This window comes from Chaetodon auriga, chromosome 19 (genome assembly GCF_051107435.1).
Source record: "Chaetodon auriga isolate fChaAug3 chromosome 19, fChaAug3.hap1, whole genome shotgun sequence".
NCBI classification, from domain to species: domain Eukaryota; kingdom Metazoa; phylum Chordata; class Actinopteri; order Chaetodontiformes; family Chaetodontidae; genus Chaetodon; species Chaetodon auriga.
In genome coordinates this window covers 497,922-520,396 of record NC_135092.1, presented here as the reverse complement: position 1 = coordinate 520,396, position 22,475 = coordinate 497,922, and the positions used below count along the sequence as shown (strand labels likewise).

At 44.7% G+C, this 22,475-nt stretch overlaps 1 long non-coding RNA gene across 1 annotated transcript; it reads left to right on the top strand.

Annotated features, from left to right (window-relative positions):
- Positions 1–18,699: 18,699 nt before the first annotated feature.
- Positions 18,700–21,051, top strand: LOC143338360 (uncharacterized). Its single transcript, XR_013079244.1, has 3 exons — positions 18,700–18,757; positions 20,779–20,804; positions 20,921–21,051. It is a non-coding gene; the product is annotated as an uncharacterized LOC143338360 (long non-coding RNA).
- The last annotated feature ends 1,424 nt before the right edge of the window (positions 21,052–22,475 follow it).

Here is a 22,475-nt window from a genome sequence, read left to right as displayed (position 1 = left end):
GACCCCTCACAATAGAAACAGGAAGCAGCAAACAAAAAGAAATAGCAGAAGAATTCCATCCAATACACCCATTGAGTGGAAAGATGTGTATCAGTCAACCCTAGAACAGTTGGTAGACTGTCTCACTCAGCCTCCTGTTCTAGGCTTCCCAGAGTTTTCGCAACCCTTTATTCTCCACACTGATGCTTCTAACCAGGGACTGGATGCAGAATTGTATCAGAGACAGGATGGAAAGCTGCGTGTGATTGCTTATGGCTCACATACTTTAACTGCAGCGGAGAAAAATTATCATCTACATTCAGGCAAGTTATAGTTCTTAGTGGCCAAGTGGGCAATCACAGGGAAATTTCGTGATTATCTCTACTACGCACCATTCTTCACTGTGTACAGTGACAATAATCCACTTACCTATGTACTGTCTACTGCCAAACTGAATGCTACGGGTTGCAGATGGGTTGCAGAACTGGCAGATTTCCACTTCGCAATCGAATATCATCCTGCCAAGGAAAATATTGATGCAGACAGCCTGCCCAGAGTAATGGAAGCATACATGAACGAGTGTTCAGAGGAAGTCATATGATGTCACTGGAGCAGCTACACAAGCAGTGGAAAATCAGGATGAATCCAGTGTGTCTTGGTCCATGGGTGTCTCAGTCAAATGTACAGCTGTAAATGAAGGCATACCCCTCATTCCACTGACCACAGAACAGATTAAACAAGATCAAAGGAATGATCCCACCATTGGACCAGTGACTCAGCACAAACTCTCTGGAACAAAACCATCAGGTGCAGAAATAAGACGACTTGGTTCACAGATGACATGTCTTCTCAGAGTGGGACAAGCTGGAGATTGGTGAGAGTGGAGTGATGCACAGGAAAACTGTAAGCAGAAGTCAGCTGGTGCTCCCAGAGAAGCATAAAAGCACAGTGTTAAAGGAACTCCATGATGAGATGGGTCATCAGGATGTAGACAGGGCTACATCACTGATTCGGGACTGGTTTTATTGGCCCTATATGCAACGAGAGATCGAGGATTATGTCACAAAGTGATGTGTGTGCCTGAAACATAAAAAACCAAGCCGTGAAACAAGAGCACCACTAACAAACATAATCACTACTCACCCATTTCAACTTGTCTCTGTCGATTTCTTGCATCTCGACAAGTGCAAGGGTGGTTATGAATACATTCTCATCATCATTGACTATTTTACACGTTTTGCCCAGGCATATGCCACAACTTCCAATTCTGGTAAAACGGCTGCAGACAAAATCTTTAATGACTATGCATTGAGATTTGGCTTTCCAATGAGAAGACACCATGATCAGACTGCTGAATTTGAAAACCAACTATTCTCACAACTGACAAAAGTACTGTGGAGTTGCTGGTGAGAGAATGGTTGCTCCCAGAGAGAATGGGCAGGTTGAGCAGTTTAATCACACTCTACTTCAGATGTTAAAGACGCTCAAAGAGAGACAAAAGACCAACTGGAAAGAGTCACTGAACAAACTGATTTATGCATATAACTGTACTCGGTCTGAAGTTACAGGTTTCTCACCCTTCCATTTGTTGTATGGGTGCACTCCATGATTGCCAGGTGACATGTCGTTCAACCTCCCCTCAGCACACGGAGATGCTAATCACCACAGCTACATGGAAAAGTGGAAACAGGGCATGGAAGAAGCATATGAGATCACAAGGGAAAATGCTCACAAGTGCCAAGTGTTTTCAGAAACGAGGAGCTTCAGCGGCCAAGGCGACAACACAGACGACCCAGGGTTTTCACATATGATAGACTTGATTCACCAGCCTGTTACAACCTGAGAACTCTGCAAAAGCATACCAACTGTACAGTGCTGTGGACATACACTGTGCAGCCATACCACTTCAGGCACTAGAAACATCGCATACCACTGAACTGAGAATACACACACTCAAATGGACTGTGGTTACACTCAACCTATACATTTATATGACACTTTGCAGTCAGTCACATCACACTCATGAACTTGTGTTAAAGGAGAGTGTTGCTGAGTTGGACACAGATAAAAGATACAGAGTGGTTTGATTGCTCTGTGATCTGTAAGTAATGCCTTGGGGCTCCGTAGAGGGAATCGCGCTCTGCTTCCTCATTCAATACAGATGAGTGAGTGCAAGAGCTGTGTTGCATGGTCCTCATTCCTCTCCTACGACTATCCCCCTTATTTAAGGTAATTACTGTACATAAAACACTGTAAACTTGAGAACACACGTTATCAATGCTTTTACATGTGTTATTGCGATGCTGTATTTTTGTTACATGTAAGCTAGCTCCTGGAGACCGCATGGCGGCGCGGCTGTATTAGACTGTTGACTTCAGCAAACTGTTATGTGTTTACTGCTCTTCTGTGATGTAACAGAGTTTATTTTTATAATGTAAGATTTGATGTGACATTTAATAAGTTAGTGGGTTAAAAAAAGCATTTCATAATACACTGTCCATCCATCCATCCATTCATCCATTTTCTCCCGCTTATCCGGGGCCGGGTCGCGGGGGCAGCAGTCTGAGCAAGGACGCCCAAACTTCCCTCTCCCTGGACACCAGCTCATCCGGGGGATCCCGAGGAGTTCCCAGGCCAGCCGAGTGACATAGTCACTCCAGCGTGTCCTGGGTCCTCCTCGGGGCCTCCTCCCGGTGGGGCATGCGTGGAACACCTCCCTAGGGAGGCGTCTAGGGGGCATCCGATAGAGATGTCCGAGCCACCTCAGCTGACTCCTCTCGATGTGGAGGAGCAGTGACTCTACTCTAAGCTCCTCCCGGGTGACAGAGCTCCTCACCCTATCTCTAAGGGAGCACCCTGCCACCCTGCGGAGGAAACTCATTTCAGCCGCTTGTATCCGGGACCTCGTTCTTTCGGTCATGACCCAAAGTTCATGACCATAGGTGAGGGTAGGAACGTAGATTGACCGATAATCGAGAGCTTTGCCTTTCGGCTCAGCTCCTTCTTCACCACGACAGACTGATACAGTGACCGCATTACTGCTGCCGCTGCACCGATCTGCCTGTCAATCTCACACTCCATTCTTCCCTCACTCGTGAACAAGATCCCAAGATACTTAAACTCCTCCACTTGAAGCAGGAACTCTCCTCCAACCCGGAGGGAGAAAGCCACCTTTTTCCGGTCGAGGTGGAGGTGCTGACTCTCATCCCAGCTGCTTCACACTCGGCTGTGAACCACCCCAGTGCGTGCTGAAGGTCCTGGCTCGAGGGAGCCAACAAGAATCAGAGGGACAATCAGAGGGACAATCAACTTTATTTGTCACACAGATACATCCATGCACACACACACCATGCACTGGTGAAATTTGTCTTCCGTCTTTAACCCATCCTGGTCGTCCTTCCTCCGCGGCAGACCAGGAGCGGTGGGCTGCCATCCAACCGGCGCCCGGGGACCCAGTTCCTTTTGTCACCATTGGTCAGGTGGTGATCTTCTTGCATGTTTTTAGTGGGGGTATTTTTATGGACAATACCCCAGGTGAACACAGGGAGAACATGCAAACTCAGAAAGGCCCTTTTTCCTTGAGCAGCAGGCACCGGAGGCATGGTGGAGGACACGCCCGCGGCGCCCACAGCGAGATTCAAACCCGGGACCTTCTAGCTGTGAGGTGACAGTGTTACCACCGTGCCACCGTGCCACCAACAACATCGCAAAATGCAGAGACGAAATCTGCCGGCTCCCGGCCCCTGGCTGCGCTTAGAAATTCTGTCCATAAAAATAATGAACAGAACCGGTGACAAAGGGCAGCCCTGGCGGAGTCCAACGTTCACCGGGAACAGGTCCGACTTACTGCCGGCAATGCGGACCAAGCTCCTGCTCCAGTTGTACAGGGACTGTACAGCCCTCAGCAGAGGGCCTCCATCCCCATACTCCCGGAGCACCTCCCACAGAATGACGCGAGGGACACGGTCAAATGCCTTCTCCAAGTCCACAAAACACATGTGGACTGGTTGGGCAAACTCCCATGAACCCTCAAACACCCTGTAGAGGGTATAGAGCTGGTCCAGTGTTCCATGGCCAGGACGAAAACCGCATCGTTCCTCCTGAGTCCGAGGTTCGACTATCGGCCGGATTCTCCTCTCCAGTACCCTGGAATAGACTTTCCCAGGGAGTCTGAGGAGTGTGATCCCCGATAGTTGGAACACACCCTCCGCTCCCCCTTTTTAAACAGAGGGACCACTACCCCAGTCTGCCAGTCCAGAGGCACCGTCCCCGACTGCCACGCGATGTTGCAGAGGCGTGTCAACCAGGACAGCCCTGCAACATCCAGTGACTTGAGGTACTCAGGGCAGATCTTGTCCACCCCTGGTGCCTTGTCACCACGGAGCTTGCAAACTACCTCGGTGACTTCAGCCCAGGTGATGTATGAATCGACCTCCAAGTCCCCAGTCTCTGCTTCCTCTGCAGAAGACATGACAGTGGGATTGAGGAGATCCTTGAAGTATTCCTTCCACCGCCCGACAATGTCCCCAGTCGAGGTCAACAGCTCCCCAACTCCACTGTAAACAGTGTTGACAGAGAGCTGCTTCCCCTTCCTGAGGCGCCGAACGGTTTGCCAGAATTTCTTCGAGGCCAACCGGTAGTCCTCCTCCATGGCCTCCCTGAACTCCTCCCAGACCCGAGTTTTTGCTTCTACAACCACCCGAGCTGCCACACGCTTGGCCTGCCGGTACCCGTCAGCTGCCTCAGGAGTCCCATGAGCCAACCAGGCCCGATGGGACTCCTTCTTCAGCTTGATGGCATCCCTTACTTCCAGAGTCCACCACCGGGTTCGGGGATTGCCACCACGACAGGCACCGGCGACTTTACGGCCACAGCTACAGACGGCTGCATCAACAATGGAAGTGGAGAGCACGGCCCATTCGGACTCGATGTCTCCAACCTCCCTGGGAATCTGGTCGAAGCTCTCCCGGAAGTGGGAGTTGAAGACCTCCCTGACAGTGGGTTCTGCCAGACATTCCCAAGAGACCCTCAAAGTATGTTTGGGTCTGCTAAGTCTGTCCCGCTTCTTCCCCTGCCAGTGGATCCAACTCACCACCAGGTGGTGATCAGTTGACAGCTCAGCCCCTCTCTTCACCTGAGTGTCCAAGACATACTGCCGAAGGTCAGATGATACGACTACAAAGTCAATCATTGACCTCCGGCCTAGAGTGTCCTGGTGCCACATGCACTGGTGGACATCCTTTTGCTTGAACATGGTGTTCGTTATGGACAAACTGTGACTAGCACAGAAATCCAATAACAGAACACCGCTCGGGGTCAGATCGGGGAGGCCATTCCTCCCAATCACACCACTCCAGGTATCACTGTTGCTACCTACATGAGCATTGAAGTCCCCCAGCAGAATGATGGAGTCCCCGGTTGGAGCACTTTCCAGTACCCCTCCCAGGGACTCCAAGAAGGCAGGGTATTCTACACTGCTGTTCGGCCTGTAAGCCGAAACAACAGTGAAAGACCTATCCCTGACCCGAAGGTCCAGGGAAGCGACCCTCTTGCTCAGCGGGGAGAACTCCAACACATGACGGCTGAGCTGGGGGGCTATAAGCAAGCCCACACCAGCTCGCCGCCTCTCACCGCAGGCAACTCCAGAGTAGAAGAGAGTCCAGCCTCTCTCAAGGAGTTGGGTTCCAGAGCCCAGACTGTGCATGGAGGTGAGCCCGACTATCTCTAGCTGGTACCGCTCAACCTCCCACACTAGCTCTGGCTCTTTCCCCCCCAGCGAGGTGACATGTCCCCATAGCCAGAGTTGTCATCCAGGGTTTGGTTGTCAGGGCCCCCGCCCACGACTGCCACCCATAACACAAGGCACCGGCCCCTTCTGATCCTTCCTGCAGGTGGTGGGCCTACGGGAAGGCGGGTCCATGTCACTCCTTCGGGCTGTGCCCAGCCGGGTCCCCAAGGGACCTGGCCACCAGGCGCTCGCCTGCGAGCACCAACCCCAGGCCTGACTCCGGGGTGGGGCCTCGGTGACGCCAATCCAGGCGACGTAAGATTCCTCGTTGTTTTGTCTTTCATAGGAGCTTTTGAACCACTCTTAGCCTGACCCATCACCTAGAACCTGTTTGCCTTGGGAGACCCTACCAGGGGCATTAAGCCCCGGGCAACATAGCCTCTAGGATCATGCGGGTACTCAAACTCCTCCACCACGGTAAGGTGTCGGTTCAAGGAGTCGTCATAATACACTGGTTATATAATAATTTAGTTTAAAAGACATTTTGAATAATTTAAAGAATGTTAAAAGATGTATTTGCGATGATGTCTGCCATCCTGATATTTAGTGCATTGGTGTGATTGCCTGAGCATACTAGTTTTGTTTTAATTATATAAAACAACATTCAATACAGATGAGTGAGCGCAAGAACTGCATTGCATGGTTTTTCCTCATTCCTCTCCTACGACTATCCCCCTTATTTAAGGTCACAACACCAGCGGGCAGCACGGTCATCATATGCATGTGAGTGGACAAATTGAATGCTGTCGAGGCTCTGTCATTGTCTCACCTTCCAGGTGGATTGTTAGCGGCTACCTCCCTGTGCACCTTGCCTGCTCAGTGCCCTTATTGTGTGCCAGTTCTGCTCAGGAATGACACAAAAAATGACATCACGATCACTCCCATGACAGTGTTGGATAAGGTCTATGCTTTTCAGCAGGTGATGGGAAAGGGGCATTCTACAGAATCAATTTCAAGATTCGATCACGAGACAGCTCAATCCCATGCTTAAGTCTTCTCCCTTCATGACCTGGACTACAGCCATGCTTTGTGTGGAGCACCACATCAAAACTTAGTGATGATGCCCCTTTTAAGCACCATGCGAGACCCATCCATCCACAGAATGTATATGAGCACATGAGAAGCTTATTATGCATATATGATCAGTGTGTGTGTGTGTGTGTCAGTGTGTGAGTGTGTGTGTGTGTGTGTGGGGGGGGGGGGGGGTGCTCACTTCACTGAACAGTAATTTTATCTGGGTGGTCTTGGCTTGTAGGTTGTCGGGTATATCAGCTTTCCACATCAAATATGTTCAGTTCCTTTTAATGTTTAAGTTTCATGTCCTCAAACTTCTCAACAGGAGCCTTAAGAAGTTTTGTGCACTCACCAGCACATTCAGATGTCACAGCAGACTTCTGTTCTTGCAGAGTAGGAAAATGCACAGTGTAATGTCCACCATGAAGGCCAAATCATACAGACACTTGCTATAACTGAGTTTCCATGACAAGTTTCCGTTCATCTTTATGAATTATTCCAAACAAGCAGATACTTTGGAGCAATTTTATTTTGTCCAGTGCTAGCAGCTACATAGTGGCAACCAGGCACACAATTTCTCCCACTGAATGAGGTTTCAGCTTCTTAGCTATTAGCTCACTCAACACAAAACTTGCCTGCGTAACACTGTTTCTGCCAGAAAGTGTTCTTGTGAAAGCTGCTTGATGGGCACCCAAACTCCACTGAAGAGCATTAACTTTATCCAGGGCCATCTATCACTCTTTATCACCACTTCAGGACAGTAGCCTTTACCTCCCACCTGATGAAGACCTTGGAGAGGATTATACTAAACCACCTCCGTCACCTGGTGAGCAGTGAGCTGGACCCCCTACAGTTTGCATATTGTCCAAGCAGCAGCATGGAGGTCGCAGTCATCTATCTGCTCCATTGATCGACTACCTCACCAACAGGCCACAGTATGTAAGGCTTTGCCACTGCGTGTCCAATGTGGTAGTTCGCAGCACGGAGTCTCCACAGGGGACAGTGCTCTCCCCTTTCTATTCACTCGCTACACATTTGACTTCAGATACAACACAAAATATCCTTTTTTCAGATATGACAGCTGCCACATCCAGATGTTCTTTGATGATACAGCCATCATTGGACCCATAACACAGGGGAATTAACTGTAATACAGGGAGGTTGTAACCAGCTTCATCAAATGCTGTGGACTGAACCACCTGCACATAAAAGCCAGCAAGACAAGGAGATGGTGATAGATTTCCGAAGGAAGGTAGAACAGACTACACCAGTGAACATCCAGGGCTTGGACATTGAGATCGTGAGGGATTACAAATACCTCGATGTTCACCTCAACCACAAACTGGAGTGGACAAGTAACACAGATGTCCTGTACAGGGAGGGCCAAAGTCGTCTGTGCCTGCTAAGAAGACTGAGGTCCTTTGGAGTATGTAGGACACTATTAAAAACATTTTATGACTCTGTGGTAGCATCTGCAGTTTTCTATGCAGTGGTTTGCTGGGGCTGTGGAAGCTCTAAGAGGGACAGGAAAATACTTAACAAACTGGTCAGGAGAGCTGGCTCTGTCCTGGACTTCCCTCTGCACACCATCGAGGAGGTGGGTGAGAGGAAGATGTTAGTCAAGCTGACATCAATCATGGATAACCCATCCCACCCCATGCATGAGACAGTAGGGGGCTTAAGCAGCTCCTTCAGTAACAGACTACTGCATCCAGTGTGTAAGAAAGAACGCTATAGCAGGTCTTTCATCCCAACAGCTGTGAGGCTGTTTAACTCCAGCATCAAATCAAATCAAATCAAACTTTATTTATATAGCACTTTTCATACATAGTGCAACACAAAGTGCTTTACAAGAGTTAAAAACAATATAAATAAAAACAGAATAACATGAAAAACCCAACCCTCCCACCCCCCATGTGTACTAACACACACCCTCAACCACATGCATACACACACACAGAAACAAACACACACACACACACACACACACACACACACACACACATTCTCACCACAGACAGTAGCAGAAGTAATGAGACATGCAAGGCACTGAGGATTGAGGAGAATGCCACCTTAGGGGCCGTCCACACCGAGAGGAGTCATCACGGGCTATGAGCACAGGGGGCACCAGCACCCGGGCCCCACCGACCCTGATGTACCGGCGAGTCCCCACACCAAGGTAGGGAGCCCCCCCACCAGCCAGGCCGATGGGGCCCGAGGACAGCACTCCCAGAGCAGACCAGACACAATTCTCAGTGTGGAGGACCCCCCAGAGAAAACACTGGAATTAAAACAAAAAATAAATAAATAAGTAAAAAATAAACAATAAATTAAACAGTTAAAAGAAGAGAATTTCATAAGATAATAAATAAAGTAGATAAAATAGGGTAAAATAATGCAAAATATAGGACATCAAAATAAAAGTCATCAACATAAGATAAATGATAAAAACATAAGAAGAATTTGAAGTCAGTTAAAAGCCTGATTAAAAAGGTGTGTCTTTAACCTTTTTTTAAAAATGTCAACAGTCTCTGCAGTCCTGAGGCCCTCCGGCAGGCTGTTCCACAGGCGTGGGGCATAGTGGCTAAATGCCGCCTCACCATGTGTTTTTGTTCTGGCTTTTGGTATGGATAAAAGGCCGGTGTCGGAGGACCTCAGGGTCCGCGAGGGTTGATATGGTAAAAGCAGATCAGATAAGTAAGAGGGCGCAAGCCCGTTAAGACATTTAAAAACTAGTAAAAGAACCTTAAAATCGATCCTGAAGCGGACAGAGAGCCAATGCAGCGACTGTAAAACTGGTGTAATGTGGGCCCGCCCTCTGGTCTTTGTCAGCACGCGTGCGGCGGAGTTTTGCAGCAATTGGAGGTATGAAATACTCTTTTTAGGAAGACCAGAGAGCAGGGCATTACAGTAATCTAAACGACAGGAAATAAAAGCATGCATTAGCACCTCTGTGCTGGCCTGAGAGAGAAACGGGCGGACTCTGGCTATGTTCTTAAGATGATAAAAGCCTATCTTTGTTATATTTTTGATATGTGGGATAAAAGTCAGCTCAGAGTCAAAAATCACGCCCAGGTTTTTTACAGATTGGGTTGGTTTAAAATCTTGTAGTTTTGGTAAAAGTTTCTCAGTCTGGCCTTCAGGACCTATAACTAAAACCTCTGTTTTGTCCTGGTTGAGCTGTAGGAAATTCCCTGCCATCCATAACTTGATATCTAAAATGCAGATAAAAAGGGCATCAATTGGCCCTGTATCATCAGGAGACACGGCAATGTACAGCTGTGTGTCATCAGCATAGCTATGGAAACTGATGCTGTGTCTCCTAATGACGTCTCCGAGAGGAAGCATATAAAGATTAAAAAGAATTGGACCTAAAATTGAGCCTTGGGGAACCCCACACCTAATTGCATGGGTTCCTGAGGAACAATTATCCATACTTACATAAAAACATCGGTCTGTGAGATAAGAGTGGAACCAGTTAAAAACAGTACCAGAGAGGCCGACCAGGTGTCTGAGTCTATTTAATAAAATGTGATGGTCTACTGTATCAAAGGCGGCGCTTAGATCCAGTAGAACCAAGACTGTGAGTTTCTTGTTATCTAAGTTCCACCTGATGTCATTTAAAATCTTTAAAAGTGCTGTCTCGGTACTGTGGTTGATCCTAAAACCAGACTGATGTCTCTCTAAAATGTTGTTTCTGTTTAAAAAGTCAGTGACTTGGTTAAAAACCAGTTTTTCTAAAAATTTTACTTAAAAAGGGTAAGTTGGATACAGGTCGGTAGTTGTTAAAAACGTTGGGGTCTAAAGTGCTCTTCTTCAGAAGGGGCTTTACCACAGCTGTTTTAAAAGCGGTGGGGAAGACACCCGTCTGAAGGGAGCAATTCATAATGTTTAAAAACTGTTCCTCAAAGAATCCATAAAATGATTTTAAAAGTGAAGTGGGAATTGGATCTAAAAGGCAGGTTGTTGGGTTTACTTTGGAGAAAACTCGACCAAGTGTCCTCGCATCAACCAGGGCAAAACTCTCCAGTGTTTCCTCGGTCAAAGACAGCAAGTTAGGTGTATTAACAGTTAAAACTTGTTGGGATAAAAGGCTGCATCTGATGTCCTTGATTTTAGTTCTGAAGTGGTCTGCAAAGTTCTCACAGAGAGCGTCTGATGGCTTGTTAAGAACTTTATTAAAACTTGTGCTTGTTAAAATATCAAAGGTGGAGAAGAGGAACCGGGGGTTGTTTTTGTGGTCTATGATAAGTTGTGAGAAATGAGAAATTCTTGCCTGTTTAACTGCGTTATTGTAGCTTTTGAGTTGTTGCCGTAGAGTCTCGAGGTGGACTGATAGTTTAGTTTTCCTCCATCTCCTCTCGGTACTCCTGCATTCTCTTTTCAGTTTTTTTATTTCACTGTTGTTTCTCCACAGGGGTATAGGTTTTTTTGTGATTGTTTTAGTTAAAAGTGGAGCTACTGAGTCGAGAGTTGACGTCAGCTTGCTGTTAAAACTATCAACAATAAAATCACATGGTGCAGGTAAAATTTCAGCAGGAGTACTCTGTAAAATCTTGATAAAATTTGCAGCCACTTCAGAAGTTAGGTAGCGCCTCCTCACTGTTCTCACCGGGGCATCCCGCTGGTTAAAACTGGTGATATTAAAAAACACACAGTAGTGGTCAGGCACAGCCAGGTCGACAACAGAGGGCACACCAATGGACAGGCCATGGGTTATGAATAGGTCCAGGGTGTGTCCTCTGTTGTGAGTCGGCTGCGTGACGTGCGGCTTAAAATCTAGACAGTTTAAAAGATTTAAAAATTCTCTGGATATTGGATCCGAGGTGTCATCAACATGTAGGTTAAAATCACCAGTTATTAAAATTCTGTTGTAAGAAGTGTGAATGATTGATAAAAGATCTGAAAATTCACTGATAAAAGAGCTAGAGTGATGGGGTGGTCTATATACAGTAATGCAGAGAATTGGAGGGCTGCTAAAAACAAAGGCATGGTGCTCAAATGATGAGAAACTGTTAAAAGACACACTGACTGCAGTAGAAGTCAGTGTGTTATTTACTATTGATGCAGTTCCACCTCCTTTTCTACCCCCTCTAGTAGAAAATAAAAAGTTAAAATTTGGCGGGGAAGCCTCGGTGAGAGCAACAGGTGCGTCAGTGCCAAGCCATGTCTCGGTTAAAAGAAGGCAGTCTAACTTATGATCTAAAATAACATCATTCATTAAAAAGGTCTTGTTTAAAAGAGAGCGCACGTTCAGCACTGCCACGTTAATGTTCGTGCTGAACGTGCGCTCATCGTAGTGAAATGGTTGAATGATAGTCTGTGTGCGTGGTCTGAAAACATTCCTCGGTTTGTGTGTTCTGTGTGAGATGATAGTTGTAATGCTGTGAACGGTGCTGTCCGGTAGTTCTGTGGGCAGACGGGGGGTGTGGGGTGTGTGTGTGTGTGTGACGTGCAGGCAGTCAATCACGTGGGTTTGATTGTATCGCGGACAGATCAGCTGGTGCTGGTGTGGGGAGACTGGCATGCTGCACACCATATGCCAGATTAGCGGACAGCATGCGGGCACCTGCTGCGTTAAGGTGGAGACCGTCTCGACCAAAGAGATGCCGTCTCTCCCAAAAAACATCGAAATTGTCGATGAAGCACACATGGTGAGAATTACAGGCAGAGGAGAGCCAGGTGTTGAGGCTGAGCAGCCTGCTGAAGCTGCCTATCCCTCTGCCACAGGTGGGGGTAGGGCCGGAGATAAAAACACTCACCTGGGACTGTGCCACGGTGTTGAAAAGGTGGGTGAAGTCCCGCTTTAAAAGTTCGGACTGCTGCCTGGCGATGTCGTTCGCTCCTGCGTGGATGATAATCCTTTTCGCCGCGGATGCGAGATCAGGATATCCGCAATTTTCCCCGTTATATCCATAACGGTGGCGCCGGGGAAGGACAGGGTGGACGCCCCCCACATGCGGACGTGCCGCACGATGGAGTCCCCGATGACGAGGGTTGTGGGAGCGTCTGCTCGATCTTCAGGGGGGCAAGCCAGCTCAGCCACCCCGCCACCCACACCAGGACCCCGGGTGTGATCCCTCGCCAGGTGGGGGGAACGTGAGGAGTGCCAGCGCACCGCGTCCTTAACCAGCCGCCTGTGCTGGGAAGAGGATGAGGAGCGGGATGGTAGAGGCGAGCGGCCCCTTGTTGGACATCCACCTGATGCAGGACACCCCTCTGCTGGAGGGCAGCTAGCCGTGAGTGGAGGAAAGGCTACGGTGTCCGTCAACGGGGGCATGATGGTAGGGGCCGCAGAGACAGGTGCAGTCTCCGGATGCTGGTCACGGGCCGCCGGCTTCTCACTCACCGATAAGGCCGCATATTTATTGGAGAGCGGCAGGTTCGGGGGAGAAAGAGCCCTGTCATGGGTCCCGCTCGGAGCCCTCTTCCGCCTTCGGACGACCACTTCGGTCCAAGGGGTCGTATTGCTTGGAGTGGAGCAGACGGGTCGATGACAGGAGGAGGACGGTTCCCAGAGAACTGTGTTGCCGAGAGCAGAGGTTCCGTTTTTTGACTCTAGCCAGCTGGTCACCGCCGGGAGACGAGACCTGAGGGTGGACAGCATGGAATCCTTCCTCATCAGCTCGTCCAATATGTGGTTTTTGTCCTCAATAAGGTCAGCGATCTTTTTGTGAGCTATTTTTAGCAGTTCTTCCAGCTCTCCAGGTGACACAGCCACGCCCGGTGAAGGCATGGTGGCTCGCGTGCCAGAAAAAGTTCTCTTGATTGGCCCCACGCTAAAAGCAGTTAAAATGCCGGAGACTTAAAAACTGAAGAGCTAAGAAAGGCTAAAACTCCAGCTCACAGAACTAAGTTAAAAGGCTAAGTTAAAAGGCTAAAAGACCAAGTGTTAAGACACAGACTGGGAGCAGTAACATGTAATGTAGCACTGTATTGATGTTGTCTTTCTCAATTCATCTCAATTCATCATAAACTCACTTTCATTTTGCACTACTGTTATCAGATTGGGCCGGTCAAGTTTAGTGATTACCTTTATGGCATTGACTTCACTGTTGGTACAAGCTGGACACCACTAATTACAGATGGTTGTCAAGCCTATCAACATACTCCTTTAAGCCCTAATACAGAGCACTAACTCAAAATCAGGATGTGGATAGACTTTCAAGGCAACCACATTGACAGCTAAAAATAATTCAGTGTTAAGGAAGGAAAGTAGGTAACTTAAGTAGTCCACTCTACATTACAGATCAATAAACTAAAGATTTTGTTCTTCCCAAAGCAGTAAAAACTATCTGTGAAAAGCACAATGTCCACTAGTCTCATCAAAATTCTACAGTCACAGATCAATCAGTCACTCTTATGGAATCTCTTGAAGTTCTACCCAGTAGCTTCTAGCAGAATGATGATCATGGACTCCTTGTGATTTCTCACTTAACAGAAGAGGAGTTAAGAGACAAACAAGTACAAGTAGTCAGATCTTAGAGCAGTTGTTGAACACTTGGAGTCCAGAGACAAGCCTTCTCTATCATTACAACAAGAACTCCCTGACCTAGCTGTGTGGCTTTGAGCATGGAAACAACTGGAGCTAAGGTATAGAGTGCTATACAGAATGTAACATGAACATGGACAGATCACAAGTCAGTTAAGGCTGCCAGTTGAACTAAGAGCCACTGTGTTACAAAGTTTTACATGACCACATAGGTTACCTAGGCACAGAGCAGACTCTTGATCTTGGTCACAATTCTATTGGCCTAGGATGTCTGTAGATGCAGAGCAGGGGATCAAGCCATGTGAATACTGTGTGCCCTGAAAGACCCCAACTGATAGAGCAGTCCTCTTGTCAAACATCACAACCGGTAGACCTTCAGAATTAGTCTGCAGAGATTTTTTCTCTTTGGAGCCTGACCAGAGTAACACTAAAGACATATTGGTGCTTACAGACCATTTCGCTAAGTAGGCTGTCACCATACCAAATCAATCAGAAGGCACAGAAAGCATTTATAAGAAAACCTCCTGATACACTATGGATTTCCTCAAAAACCTCTGAATGACCAAGGCCCGGATTTTGAATCCCACACCATTAAAGAGTTATGCTGGTATTCAAAAAGTTGGGACCACACTGTATCACCTGAGAGAAAATCCAATAGAAAGATTTAATCAGACACCACTGGGTGCTCTGGAAAACTGGAAACAAAAATCCTATTGGTGAGAGTTTGTCAAGCTTCTAGTGAGTGCATGGTTGCCACTTGACTTAGTATTTGGTCTACCTGCAGGCAGTTCACCCAAGTCACACTCCCAGTATGTATGTATGTATGTGATCCAACAGAAAGCCGCCGAGTCACCACTAGGATGAGGATGCTACATCATGATCTACTGGGCGGCTGTGGCTCAGGAGGGAGAGCAGGTCTTCCACCAATCAGAGGGTTGTGGTTGGATTCCCCAGCTCCTCTAGTCTGCATGTTGTAGTATCCTTGGGCAAGATCCAGAGCCCTCGTGTCCCGATGCTGTGTCATTGGGTGTGAGTGAGAGCTGTGAATGTGTGTGTGAGTAGCCTAATATGACATGTGCTGTAAAGCACTCTGAGTGGTCAATGTAGACTAGAAAAGCCCTATATAAATGCAGTTCATTTACTGCTGCCCTGTGTATTCCTGCCTGCTGTGGGGTTAGACGAACTTCCAAAGCAAAGTGAAAACAGACCTAGAACAAGACAGCAGGCTAGTATTGATGTCACTGATGAGTCTGAGATACCAGAAGATCATTCATATACAAATAATCAAAGTCACTATTACTACTGTACTACACAATAAATACTAAACACTGACTTGAATGAGTCTTGACCTGTTCAGAACCAGTACCTTGAAATGAAAGACAGCTGATCAAGGGGACAACCAAAATGTAGGGATTCTAGCTGAGGTGCATCCTGCTCCTGTCAACCCAAAAGAGACAACTGGAGAGAGAAAAGAGGTTCTCATTTGAGAAAGGAACAGCAGAGAGATACCCCAGGAGCTGAGAACCCTCTAACTTTGGGAGATGACACCTCAACAGAGCTCAGTCCAAATGGATTTGAGAACTCTCTCGAAATAAAAGAATGTGGAAATCAGATTCCCCTAAACAATTCCTGGGAATACCTTTTGTCGGCTCAGGCTCATGGAATTAAGCTTTACCTGCTCACCCAGCATGCTGGGCACAATAGCTGGAGTGAGTCTCCCTCTGATGAACATAATTTCATGGATGAAAGTCTTGCTGTTTTCACAGACCTGTCATTTAATGACAGCAGCAGAAGTGAGAGGCAATGAGTGAACAGCTGAAATTCTTGATGAAGAAGACATTAGGAAATAGAAGACAACCTAAAAGACTACAATATAGTCTGATTGGAAACCCTCTGTTGTCTATATCTCAATCACTTTTCCAATGCATGAATATAGATTTCGCATTACAAGCTATAGCTATGCTGATGTCCCTAATGCAGTCATGTAGCAGGACGTACACAGCTTTAAGGGGGGAGAGTGTAGTCTGTGTTACCAAGCCCTAACTATGAGATTATAGTAAAGTGAGAGTTAGCAATAAATTATTATTGCCAAATTGACATTTTCCATAAAATAAATAAATTAGGAGTTGATTACAAGCAAGTTGTGTATTGTGGTATAAATAAAAGGAAAAAAATGTAGATCTTTACTATAGAGTATCATTTCAAGTGAGGTGAATGTGCTCGGTCATAAATCTCACCATCCAGCACCCAGTACCCATCTTTTTTTTTCTGCCACGAACAACATCAGAGTCAGACACATTGGATTAATCCAGAGATTACATGTTGGATCACACTGGAGAACTTGATGCTTTGCCTTGTTTTCAGTGATACAATCTGTGATAACAGAGAAATTCCAGCTGTCATGTGCAGTGGAGTTTGGAAAAAAAAAATTGGATGGAAATCCAGATTGTGTGAGTCGTGTTCGTTTCACAAGCAATGGGGCTTGCCTAAGAATGAACTTTTCTGGCAGGGTTGTTGTTTTTCTCTATGTTTTTGTTTACATTTTGTGTTAGATTCCCTAAAAGAGAGGATTTCTTCTGCTGTTTTTGCTCTACATTATGGTTGTTCAGCAATAGTGTTCAGAGTTGTAAGATAACATGACTAGTGGAAGCCAGTTTGGATAACAGGAGGCAGATGACACTTTTCTCGCCTCTCTTTTCTGTCAGTGACGTCTGTTACATTAGATACATGCCTGAACAATACTCACACACCAGGCACGGCGCCAGGATTTCAATTTTGGGTGGGCCACAGTTACTTTGGTTGGGCCTCTTAATTACAAAAGTTAACACTGTTTCCAAATGGTAGTCTCACTTAAATAGAAATGACTGGTGTGGAGGGTGACTAGTACGGCTAGCTGATTATGACAATCTTTTTAAAAAACATTTTCAATGCTGTAGCTTATTATTTCACAGGGACAGTTTGAATTTATTACAAGTGGCACACACGGCTTATCTCGCTATCAATATTTTCGCTATGGATCAAGTGGATCAATACGTCAATTCATTATGAAAACAGACATTTTAATGCCTGTTAATTCATTTTTGTTTGATCTGACTGGATTACTCTTTAAATTGATTGCAAGGAAAGGGAGAAACAGAGCAATCAGAATACTGCGTGAGCTACAATGACTTTTAACAGGAGAGAGAGTGCGGTGCACTGTTCATTCATGACCTTAACTGTCTGTGAAGGTAATCTGAAGACAGTCAAGTCAGGCAGGAGTATTTAGCTCTACCTCCCATATTGTCTACATTTTCTACAAGTTCTAATATCGATGGGAAATGCATTTGCAAGTATATAAAAAGGGAATGATATGATTTCCTAAATACACCGCTTCTACATAGTTGGAATTTGACATGTTACTGTATTCAACATAAAACAGAGGGCGAAAGCCTGACTAAAAATGCACAAAATATCCTTTAACTACAGATGCATTCATTTAAGTGTAGCAGCCTGTGCCTACAATATAATATACTGTATATAATCCACTGCCCTTCTCAGTCACCATTTTTTGCTGAACAACCGCCAGATTGTGACGTGCGTGCGTGAGCATAACATGTCTGGGGTGACCAATGATGGCCCACTGTGACTGGACTAGACCTCACGTGATAATAGCCAAATAAGTGTCGTATTTATTTATTTTTTTTTCAAATGGAAATGTTTTTGTTTTAAGGGTTTTATTGAAATGCTGATTTTAATCATTAAGAATAAATGTTAAGAAAATTCTCCAAGTCATTTAGGGTGGGCCAGTGCACCCGATTGGATTGTTATCATACCATTGAATGGGCAGAATCCTGATACCATCATCCCACAGATAGCCAGTAGGGCCCTACTCTACCTACTAGTAGGTGCAGGAGGCTGTTATCACCCATTAATCTGGTTAACGCAATGTTATTAATGCCCAGTAGGCACGGAAGGTTTATTATGGAGCCCATGCCTCCCCCTCCCGTTTTTGTTTATTTAGCAAGAATATTAAAAAATGAACCATAGAAAATGGCGGATCCTGTTCATTAAAAACAATATATTTTCGAAAATACTATAACATGTTATTTTATGCGCTTTTATGTGAGATTACTTTAGCTTTGTCGGACGATAGCCATAGTTTACTGTGGTTGCTGGGCAACCCGTCACCGGGCGCCTTCGTAAAGATACGGAAAGACACGAAAAGATACGGAAGGACCAGGAAACAGACTGTGGAGGAGTTTAAGTAGCCTACCTATCTCAGAAAGACGGGGTCATGGATATATTAATAAATCAAAGATTGGGGCTTATTTTGGGAAAGCTGTTTTTTTTCTTCCTCCCTTCATTTCGTTTGGTTTGATGCGGTTTGATGTCGGCAGTACGCCTCGCACTCCAGGAGGTGGCTGTGTTGCACCTGTAGGCGCTGCCTGCTAAAAATAAAGATGACGAAGAAGAAGCTTGTGGAGAGGAAGGCGCGTTAATGGCAGGTTTGTAACTCATGTTCTTGTGTAGCAGTAACAACAACAACAATAGTAACGATAAAGTAATGCGTCTTATTTCTGATAGATGTCACAGACATTCATTCTATGTAATGTTATAGCAAAGATAGGATTCCAAGGTCCACATAAAACACACAACATAACAGATGTTTCCAGCACTAGCTAGCTAGCTGAAACGGTTATGATAGGATCTACTTGGAATACAGTGCCACATCTCCCATTTAATGCATTCCCTTGAAAATACTGAATCTATCTATCTATCTATCTATCTATCTATCTATCTATCTATCTATCTATATTAGGGTGATCTCAGGTAATGTGGGACAGTTTTTGGTACCATTGAAACTACATGGGGAGTTGATGTCATGGAGAAGCTTCAGTGTGATCCATATCTATGTTTTTTGTTTACATTGTTATAATATTGAAGTTTGTTTCCTCTTATTGTAACCTGTGATATTGATGTGTTTTTCTGGAGAATGATGTTGCTAGTGAGCAAATACATAGGGATCTCAGATGTTTTTTTCCTTTTTCGATGAATAGGGATAGTGGGGCTAGGCAGGGACAGGTCCATTGGAAGGTCCGATGGGTCGACTAGCCTGAATTTGGACATTGTTTGATTTTATTTTTCTGAGGTTTCTATAGGTGTTTGCTTAATGTATGTTTTAAACACATGTTTTAGTTCCTCTTTCTTTCTAATTGGCTTGGAGTACTATATGTGGTCACCTGGGGCAGAGGGGCCGTGAAAGAATTTTTCCTGTCTAAAATTGTGTGATGGATATTTCACGATAGATGGCTGCCTGACAGGTTTTTTGCTCTCACGCTCCATAAATTTGTTGTGTTGCTAAGGTTAAGCTATAGTAAGTCCACAACGGAGGAACTGTTCTTTTGACACGATTGTAGACATGCCTGAATTAACTGTTTTCGAGACTTGTCAAGTCTCGAAGGGGGGAAATATGTAGTATCTGCTCATCTCTTTAGGCATCCCTTCCCCCAGGGCTTTGAGGATTCTTGTCGCTCGTAAATACCTTTGACCTAAAGGTTGAGAGGCCATGACTATATTAGGCCCTCTCCTGTTGTGCAGAATATGCTCTGCCATGACCATATTAGGTCTTTTTCTAACCCTTCTGTATTTAGTTGTGTCAACACAACTCCCCTATATAATGCATGTCTGAGATGCTGTATGTGTGTGTTGATTCTATTGGCTGAAACCACCCAGACATAGCATGTTGTCTGAGATGCTGTACTTGTTTTAATAAACCTGTTTATATATGAACAAGACAGTATCGGCGGAGAACTTCTTCATCATCTTCACTTCATTGCTGCATCATTGATACACAACAGTAGATGGTCCAGTAGACTCATATAAAAACTATTAACTCGCTCCAATGAATGAATCAATTTAGGCCTTATTAATCATTTCTGTTTGAATTCAATGGGAATAAAATCTTTTTTTAGAAGCTATAGGCTAGTTTGTTTGATAAAGTGGGACAGGCATTCAAATATTAAAAAAAACAGCTGTCCTGCTTTACCTGAACAATGCCATCCCACATTAGTGTCATGAATCATGACTTTATAAAAACAAAGATTATTTTCCACTTTTTTATCCTGTTTTTCAACCAGTGTTTGAACTACGGCGTTATGAAACAGTAGTATATGTTGTTTACCTAATTTGACCAACCCAAATCATTGTTTAGTTGCAAGAAGTGTTGTAGCAACAATTCAGGATCAGTTTTGATCACTGTATAATATGATTTTGACTAAATCGTCACAATACATTAACGTCCCACTTTACCTGATATCCCACATTACCTGAACTCATCCTATACAGTATATCCACAGTATAGTATACAGTGCACCTATACTGTACATATATATATATATATACGTGTATATATATATATACACATACACACGTATATATATATATTACTTGTATATATATTACGTATATATATATATTACTTGTAGAACAACTTGAATTGAACTTGAATTTCTGTGCATTCATTCAGGCTCATGATGGCTGAGAAAATCAGAGGTAAGTGTACCTTTGCAAACTAAGTCATCACCTGGTGTTTAACTGGAATAAATGTGGATCCGTGTAAGAAAAAAAATACTGTTTCCACTTAAATGTTTTTTTCTTTTGTTGAACAGAACGTGCACAAATAGATGAAGGGACCAGGACAAAGCTCCAGTCATTCTTCGAGAGAGGAATGACCCGAGTAGGATCACCACTTGTTGAAGAGGCTTCCTCTGCAACTGGTTTAGACATCAGTATCATAGAGGTCTGGTTTATTTTCTACCAACTCAAAATCATGAGTACTTCGGGGAACAGTTCAGGTTGAAGTGGGGTTGTATGAGGTACACATGTTGCATCAGTATAAAATCTGCACTATACATCTAAATATTCTCCTTGAGTCCTTATACAACCACACTTCAAAAAACTGAACTATCCCTAATTATTTATACTGATTTACATCAAGAAATAGTGTATTTCAAAATATTTCACACAGTTAATAACAAGGGTAAAAATTAATTTTTCTTTCAGAACTGGATTGGGAATTACAAGAGGGCCTTCAAGAGTCCCTCAAATCCACCAAAGCTGAAATTGCTGACAAGAGATTTATCAGCATATAATCTCTTTTGCAGAGATGTCTTAAAAAAAAAAAAAGGTAAGTTTGTCAACTGAATTCTGTATTTTCTTCACTTAACATAGAATCTTTAATTATTGTTTATTTGGAAAAGCAGATGGTACAGAACTTCTCTTCTGGATACAATTCAATGTCTACATCAAAGTTTAACAGAATTTTTACTGTAATAACTGCATAAAATTTCTATCCTCATAGCAGGTTTTACAGGAATTGTTTTGGAACTTTGGTCTAACAAGTAGATACTTGTACTGTACTTGTACATTTTCTGAACACATCTTTGTTGTGAGCAAAGATAACACAGATTAATGATCTAAACGTTTTCCCAGGTACCCTGAAAGATGTCAGACAGTGGTCCAGTTTAGGGCAAGAAGACAGGGAGAGGTACAAGCAGGAGGCAGCAGCTTTAAAGGCTTCTACCAAACCACAGGACTTTAGTCCTGGAATGAGGGCCCTGAAAATTAAGAGGCACATAAAGCAGCTTAAGTTGGAGGTTTGTTAGTACTGTGTCTCAGTGAAGCTGTGATGGTGTTGCAGATTTTCTTTATTGAGTTGTTGTGGTCCTGTTTAAATACAGTATACAGTAACACAGAACAAGACTTGAGTGTTAGTGAAGTTCAGTGATAAAATTTGCTCAGATAGATATTTGGCAAGATTAAATTTTTTGAGATTTTAAACTAATTTCTTTGCATGTTTATTTTCTTTAATATTCTAACATTTGTTCTACTGATCCTGTTTTAGCATGAGATGTCTGTTCTTTTTTGTGTGTGGTGAAGGTGTCCAAACTGGAGGCGTTGGGCATAGAAACCGCTGCATTATGTGTCGACTGCCTGGATTCCATGACATCAGTCATGCAGGTTGCCAACAAAAATGCTGCAGCCTTTCTGGAGGAAACAGACACAGCAAACAAGTTTGCTCTTAAAATGTCAGGTAATATTATAAACTCACATTTTTATGTCTTGTCCTAATAAGCTTTGTCTTCACTATTAACTTTTAACTTCAATTTTGTCACTGTTTGTGCCATCATTCAGCTGCATGAGTACCTGTACTCTACTGTCTCA